The sequence below is a fragment of the Ailuropoda melanoleuca genome, chromosome 4 (assembly GCF_002007445.2).
Source record: "Ailuropoda melanoleuca isolate Jingjing chromosome 4, ASM200744v2, whole genome shotgun sequence".
Taxonomy (NCBI): Eukaryota; Metazoa; Chordata; class Mammalia; order Carnivora; family Ursidae; genus Ailuropoda; species Ailuropoda melanoleuca.
In genome coordinates this window covers 60,392,193-60,400,191 of record NC_048221.1, presented here as the reverse complement: position 1 = coordinate 60,400,191, position 7,999 = coordinate 60,392,193, and the positions used below count along the sequence as shown (strand labels likewise).

Below are 7,999 nucleotides of genomic sequence, written 5' to 3'. Positions count from 1 at the left end.
TTTTTAACTGTGGCCTTGTCTGCCTGGGGCAGCGATATAATTTGTAGGTTACATCCTGGAACGCTGAGGATATAACTTCGCCATCAGACTGGAAAGTTGGCGTGTCAAAAAAAGCTCACAATCTTTTGCTGTCAGGGTCTGGACAAGATTTTGTGTTGGAAAGAGGGCATTCTTTCCTCATGTCTATACCTTATCTTATGTTTTATTGCCATGTCCTTAGGATATTTGAAGAGTTAAGGTAATATTACAAAAAATATCCAATTTAAATCAATTCCGTAAAACAAAGCAATCATAACATTTTTGGGTCCAGTTCTGTCAACAATTCAAATCCAGTGAATTAAAAAAAAAAAACTAGTATGTTTAGGTTTCAGTTTATCTTAGGCCCTTCATATTTTTCAGACCATTATAGGACAGGCTGTGTAAGAATAAATCATTCATTAGAGATGAGGCTTCTTATGCCTCGCTTCCCTTTCTTCCCTTGCATTCCTTGAGAAATTTGGATTCGTTAGGAGTGGGGTGGAGATTGGGAACTTGTACTATCAGTGAACTCTTCATATCCAACAACTTGCCACTAACTTTGAGAACTAGTGACAGTCCAATCTCCTCATTTGACAGATATAAAAACCTAAAGAGATAAATTACAGTGCATAGAGAAACTTGATGGTAGTAGATCATTATGGAAAACCATAATGTTTGGCAACAGCGGGACACTGTTATGACCTAATGCTGGAGGGAACTTAGGTGAAGATGGCATCACGAGAGACTAGGAACTGGCATCACCCAGCAGAAGCTAAAACCACGGTGAGTCTCTTGCACCTTTCCTTGGCCAAACCTAACTGGACACTGGCTGACCAATGAGCACAGAAATGTGCTATTGGAAAATGTTCATTAAAAGTATGAGTCAGCCTTTTTGGTATGTGAACAAAACAGGGAAAGGGAAAGAGATGTTTCTAAGGATAATCAGCCTAAAAATTTGGACCCAATATGTCTTATCATGCTTGTCACCTGGGCCTCACTGATTTTACGCAGTGTGGCTCTTGCTGTGGAAGAGGCCTTCTGTTCATTGATTTCTTTCTTTCCAGTAAGGTAGAATGAAAAAGGAGGAAATGATGATGACAGCAGCAGTGGTCAATTATTGAGCCCATTAATACCTTCAGGTATGATTGTCACCTCTTGTTTTTTTTTAAGATTTTATTTATTTGTCAGAGAGAGCGCACAAGTTGGGGGGGGCAGAAGGCAGAGGGAGAAGCAGGGTCCCCAATGCAGAACTCAATCCCAGGATCCTGGGATCATGACCTGAGCTGAAGGCAGATGCTTAACTAACTGAGAAACCCAGATGTCCCCGATTGTCAACTCTTCATTTGCTAGTAACTTCCTTGCTCATTGGCATGAATATAGGAAATATCCCCCTAATTTCAGCATCTTTGGTTTGAAAAATATAGTTTTAGATATTTGCATATTTCTTAGTTTTATATACTTAATATAATCCCTCATTTCCACATTACTTTGTAGAAAATACAAGACTTTGTGTCCAGAAATATTAATAATTTTTTGCCATTACAAATGGTGAATTAGTCCCCTTGGAATCTGACTTGGACTGTGATGATGGCCGTAGTCATAAAACATATATGCCATGTGAGCTGTAGATTATCCAGCCCCAGTGTCCTTCATTTCACACTCTAGAACAGAGTCGAAAGCTCTTCTTTAAGGGATCACGCTCTGACTGTCCAACCATGAAAACTGCTCTTCAGCATAGTCCCATGAGACACCAGGAACATTATGCAAATGAAGCACACTTCATTGAATTTTACTGAGCCCCATTCTTGTTTTTCTCTCCTTTATGGCTACTATACAATGACCCTGAATAATCAGAATGTGACAATTTATTTTGGTCAGTTCACTCTTCTAAGAAGAAAATTCCTACTACATCGTAATAATCAGGTTGGCCAAAATGCGAGTGTGACAGGTAAGGGTTTTTTTCTTTTCTGAAATTTCATCCAGTGTGTAGTCTTACTTCATGGTTAATCTGGCTATAATCTATGTCAGACCTGAGTTTTAGTTTCAGGTCACCTCTGTTTGTCCCCTTGGGAATTCCTTCACAAACTCCCAGGCTAACCACAAGTAGGTCAATTCTTCACCAGCAGCAGCTTCCTGTCTTTGTTCTGATGAGTTGAACAAACTTGTGGCTTTTCTGAAAAAAGACACCTCCAACTTCAACTGACTCAGTCCTAGTGAGTAAGATAGACTGGAAGTTGATTATTTGCATATAAATGAATTCTTTGCTTAATGAAGAAGTTCCCTTGAGCATTCTTTAGTTCTTTTAAATGTTGAAGGTTTACCCTGTACTGGGACTCTTTAGACTATGGGAATGCAGTGGTGAACTAAGTTGACAAAGCCTATGTTTTCTTAAATTTTATATTTTAGTGGAGAAAACCACACTGATCAAACAAACACATACGTATTGGGTTTTTCAAGTCATGATAAGTGTTTGAAGAAAATGTAAAGCAGGGTAAAAGATTATAAAGTGACAGGATCTGGTCAGCTGTAATAGTATGAATGGGAAAGTCTCTCTAAGGTCGTGACCTTTAGAATAGAGTCAGGTAGCAGCAGTCAGGTGAAGAACCAGGGCAGCAGACAGCTCTCCAGGTAGGAGAGGGCCCACACTCAGGTTTACAGAGTGCTAAAGGAGGGCAGGGACGGCTGGACCACACCTTAGAAGGCACTGCCCAACAAAGGGCAGCAAGGGGTGAAATCAGTCAATCACTGGAAAAAATTAAGTAAAACAGACTTTGATAGATTAGAAAACAGAAATTGAAAACCAAAAGGCCAGGACACCTGGGTGGCTTAGTCAGTTATGCATTTGCCTTCAGCTCCTGTCATGAATCCGGGGTCCTGGGATCAAGCCCCACGTCAGGTTCCCTGCTCAGCGGGGAGCCTGCTTCTCCTTCTCCCTCTGTGATCTCTCTTGCTTTCACTATCTCTCAAATAAATAAAACCTTAAAAAAAGAAAAGAGAAGGAAAGAAAACCAAAAAGCCTTAGGACTCTAGTTGTCTTTTTTCCCCTGGAAAGGGCAAAATTGGTGGAGTGAAATAATTTGTCAATAAATATTTACTGAATATTCAATATAGAAGCTTTTCACTTGGGAACCAGAGGTATAGTTCAAAGTCATACTGTACAAGTGACCACTATCTGTTGGTGGAGGATAAAGTTGGTGTTTATTTTTTCCCCTTATATATATGTATAAATGGAACTTCCCTCTATATATAATTTTTTCATTCATTTATTCATTCATTCGGTGAAAGTTCATTGTTATAGGTGAGAAGCCCCGGAACAGGAAGCTGGAGTGACATCCTTGAGGTGATTGCCATTACAGAAACAGAACAAATACAAGCTAACAACAGCGTAACAACATGGTAGGTCCATGTCCTATTCCCGTGTGAAGCAACTACAAGCCAGCAGCAGAGAGTGCCTTTGGTTTTATTTTGAAGGGAGAAGCAGTCTGTCCAATAAGAGTCAGTGGGAAGCTCTCCTGCTGGGGACCATAGCCCCTAGTCTTTAGCTTATGAACTAATCCACCAAAATGATGACATAAGCTGCTATTTTGATTATGTTGGTTGTACTTTTGTGTGTAATTTCCAAGAAAAAGAATATCACCAGTGGTTTTTCACGACTTCCAGGAGAACTCTGAGCACTTCATTCTATACAAATTCCCATGCCTCGTCCCCCCCTGCCCCATCCTGCAGCTCCAGTCCACTCCCCTGTGCTTTTCCTGACCTTGTACTTTCCCGATACTTCCAAAACCATGGGAAGTGGCTGTCCCTGTTTCTTCAGGCGGCTGTGAGAGAGGGTGCTGGACAGGGTTCAGGACACCTGACTGTCCTGACTTCTCATCTTCGATGGAATCACTGTCTCTAGGTGGCTGTTCTCTGCTGAAAGATCAGATATCAGGATTCAGGACCAGAGCCAGACTACCTTCTCCAAAATCTTTAACTGCGTACCCCACTCTAGAGTGTTATTGCCACTTCTGGGTCAGACCTGTTCATTGTCTGACATTCATCTGGCAAGTGATCTCACTGAGGTATGTCTTGTCCAGCTTTCCCAGGCAAGGCACACCAGCCCCAGGAAGCACCATCTCTCTGATGCCCTGTTGTTCACATAGTTACAGGCAGCCAAACCAGAATTCAGACTGCATCCCACAACAGTCCCTTTTTCTCACCAGCCATGCCCAATCTCCATAGTCTGTCAGCCCAGGTGGTTAGTCTCTAATAAGTTTCCAATCAGTTAAGATCCAGTAAGATAATTTCCCTGAGGACAAGCTCTGTGAAACAGAGAGCTGAGGGCTCTGGGCAGGTTTCAGAGTAATTACTTTCCCCTCCTACATCTGGAAGCAGGAGAGGGTTTTTCCCTGATCTTCAGATCTTCAGTCTTAGAATTTGTTAGGGCTGCTGGAGGTAAAATTCCCAATATCCAGTCACATCTTCCCTCCCCTAGACTCAGCCCCCAGGGGTCTGTATTTGCCAGGCTCGCCCACACGCAGTCTCCAGCAATTAGTCACTCACCCCTGAAGCCTTCCCACCAGTGGCTGTATTTGCCCCCAGTAGGTTGTGACTCTCTGTGTCCACCCCTCCAGCTTTGGGATGACAGTTTGCCCTGTGACCTCAGTTCTCTGACAGATCTAAGAAGAGCTCTTTTTAGTTTGCTCAGCATTTTTCTTGTGAGGATGGGAATGGTGATTTCCAAGGTCTTAAGGCAGACTGGAAGCCCTCAGTCCCCTACTTGACTTTTTCTATAAATACATCGAGAAGTTTTTCCATGTCAGTTTCTACAGGTATCCCTTCTCGACTCTGGCTACATGTTACACTCATCTGGGGAGTTTACAAAAGGCTGAGACCTGAATCCCAACCAGAGAGTCTGATATAAGTGGGCTGGGCTTGGGTCTGGCTTGGGCATGGCGTACTCAAAAGCTCTGGGTTGATGCTAATGTGCAAGACGAGTTGAGAAACTGCTACAGAATGACTGAACCTACCCCTTGTAATAACTGTGTGCCATTCAATACACATATTTCTGCTTAACTGAAGATAAAGGACACACCCTATGTGCTCAGAGACCTTAGCCAGGTTTCTGCTCAGGGCTGTCTTGGCCTTCTAGATCTTCTTCTAAGATCCCAGCAACTCAAGCCTTTTATTACCTATGATATGTAATGATAGGATGACTGCTTTGTGGTTCAGGCTTCAGGCCCTTGCTTGCTAGAGTTTGTTTTTCATTTGCTTTGAGGACAGCCTTATTGATTAGTTACTGGGAAAGGCTTTGCTTCCTTCCCATGCTGACTCTTCCATGTGGGATTGCAGCCCCTTGACAGAAAATGCTTTGCAGGATAAATTTCTCTTTCATCTGTGTGAAGGCAAGAATTCCTTCCATGCTGCACTCTCAAAATGGTTTTGCCATTGTTCAGAAATAGAGACCCCTCTCCATGATGATTTATTTTAGTGTGACAGCTTGAAGCCGTGGCCCACAGTCTCAACCAACGCCTCCTCCCCATCCCCCAATTAAACTAGCAGTGGAAATGTGTACACTAGGTGCTCACTATATATGTTAAATGTTGTTTTTATATGACTGTGTTAGTGACGGACTAGGGTCCAGCGCAGTCAGTGTGCTTTCATTTCTCCAACGAAGGCCACAGTCTGTATCTGTACTGTCCCCACTAAAAGCCCATAGCCAGTGTGATTACTGAGCACCTGAAATGGAGCAAGTGTGACTAAGGAAATTAATTTTTAACTTAATTTATTTTTAATTAATTTAAATTTTAATAGGTACATATATGGCCAGTGATCATTGTATTGTACAGAAAACATTTGGAGTGGCCATGTTTTTATTCGGTGGTCCAAAGTGTTTCCGTTTTTCCCCTCTTTACCTCTCTCTACTTCTGTCTGTTTGGGGATGTGCTTTTTTCCTTTATATATCGTTATCTGGGGCCTGGTTACTGGTGGCTGGCTTTGACATTGCTATATATTGTCTCCTATCCATCTGTGTTTCTCACGCGTTTCTTTCCGTGCAGGCATAAACAATCTCGTCTCTCATCTCCATCCTACAGCTCCTCTGGGTGTGGTCATTGAAGAGTAGTTGATTTGTTCATATCTAAAGCTGCCAAATAATTTGAACAAAAATACTGAAAATCGTTACCAAAATTCGTCAACCAATTAGATGGATCTTCATCAGCCCGGGGGGAGAAATGTCTTGTAACTTGTACTAACTACATCTTCTATTTTATGTTGTTGGCACAGTTTTTAGAAAATAACTCTGTATTTAAAAATAACTGTTACCTCTTACATAGAGCAAAAAAAATCTACTTAAAACTATATAGAAGTGACATGACCGTATGGCAGAGGAAGAGACCCCAGCCTCCAATTCCCCACAGACATACAACATTGGACAGCTCTCCATGAACAAAAGCAGCTCTCAGAGAGCTCTGGAGTCTAATAAGGAAACTTTGGCAGCAAAGTGGAATACGAAATTGAGGATAACTGCACAGAAAGCAAAGGAAGAACAGTTTCCTCTTGCCTGTGTCATCTCACCCCTGAAGCCAGCACTGCTCAATGCCACAAGGGACCTCTCCAGCTAGAAGGAGCCCCCTCTCTGGGAAAGGAGGGGCAGAGGGAACAATCGGGCATCCCCACCCCAGAGGGCATCTCCCGAAGAAACTATCTCAGTTTCACCCAACCCAGAGACCCAAAAAAGCTGAGATCTAGGCACTTGGGAACAGGGAAGAAGAACAGAGGCTACCAGGATCAGCCACACAGCAGGAGGGACCACGACTCCTGGTGACCTGCTCCACAGCCAAGCCCAGCAACTTCCATCACTAAAGTCACCTAAGGCAGACACAGCCATGGCATACCCCCTGCCAATGTCACCAGTTCCCCCCACGCCTGTTCTCATTTGTGTATATCTGCCACCTGTGTCCCTCCCCACTTTCCTCCCACAAACCCCCTCTCCAGAGACAGGCATGTGCACTGGCTGGCAGCAAGCCCAGAGCCTGGCAGCCGACCCCCACCACTTTGTCTTCATTCAGGTTTGGCACCTACAGATGTGCACTCCCATGTCATTGGCCTGATAGCCTGTCACTAAACCCCACTGACATGTGTACACTCATGGCAAGAACCTGCAGCCATGGAAGTACACATCAATGGCCCAAGTGCCACAACTGTTTTGGGGCCCAGATTCAGCCTTATATTATACCTATAGCTACTCCCCTAGTGTGTACCTGCCCACACCAGAGCTCTGTCACTGGCCTTCACTGCTGTGCACATGCCCTTGGGGAGACCATACAGACACAGGACAGCATGCTGACAGTCAGAGCCAGCACAGCAGCTGGTGGGCCTGGATCTGACCCAATCTCCTGTCACTGGCCTGCACCGCTGAGCTCATCTTGAGCTAGCCCCTCCAGCTGTGTACCTGCAGGCCTCTGACCTGTGTCCCAATACCAGCCTTGACTTCATGCACACATGGCAAGAACCGGCAGCCATGGTATTGTAAACTGATAGCCAAGGGCCTCACAAATACCAGTGTGCTTACAGTTGGTCCCTGCATTTGCTACCTGCTCTGGCCTCCACCACGGTATGTGTGTTTGAGGCCAGCCTCTACCATGATGCAAGCATGTGCAGCTGTTCTCTATAGTCTCTAGAGTCACCAGCAGCCCCAGCCTATGGGCCCCACCACTGCCACTAAGCCTGGAGGTGCTGCTGAGGACACCAACCATCCTTGTAGCCTCCATGGATCCACTACAGAAATCTGCAAGGACCATGCATTTGCCAGTGCCGTGGACCCCAGTGGCCTGAGCCTCCAGGCCTGGAGCAGCCACATATGGCCACACTTGATGATGAGCCACATGAGACCGAGGTTGCAGCATGCTCTAGCATGCCCCCATCTTCAGGTGAAATCTGTCCTTACCAAAGTTAATCAGGAAAGTTTGGAAGAGGTGATTCCATCTTTAAATGTACAGAC

At 44.3% G+C, this 7,999-nt stretch overlaps 1 long non-coding RNA gene across 4 annotated transcripts in view; it reads left to right on the top strand.

Moving 5' to 3' along the window:
• Positions 1-6: 6 nt before the first annotated feature.
• Positions 7-7,999, top strand: part of LOC117801943 — a 63,102-nt gene continuing 55,109 nt past the window's right edge. Inside the window, exons 1-5 of one of the 4 annotated variants that reach the window (XR_004624813.1) lie at positions 7-1,157; positions 1,873-1,966; positions 3,317-3,414; positions 3,917-4,079; positions 6,057-6,656. This is a non-coding gene — a long non-coding RNA (uncharacterized LOC117801943). Of the gene's footprint in view, positions 1,158-1,872; positions 1,967-3,303; positions 3,415-3,916; positions 4,080-6,056; positions 6,657-7,999 lie in introns of those variants that run through there. The other 3 variants (XR_004624812.1, XR_004624815.1, XR_004624814.1) reach the window with 3 other exon arrangements.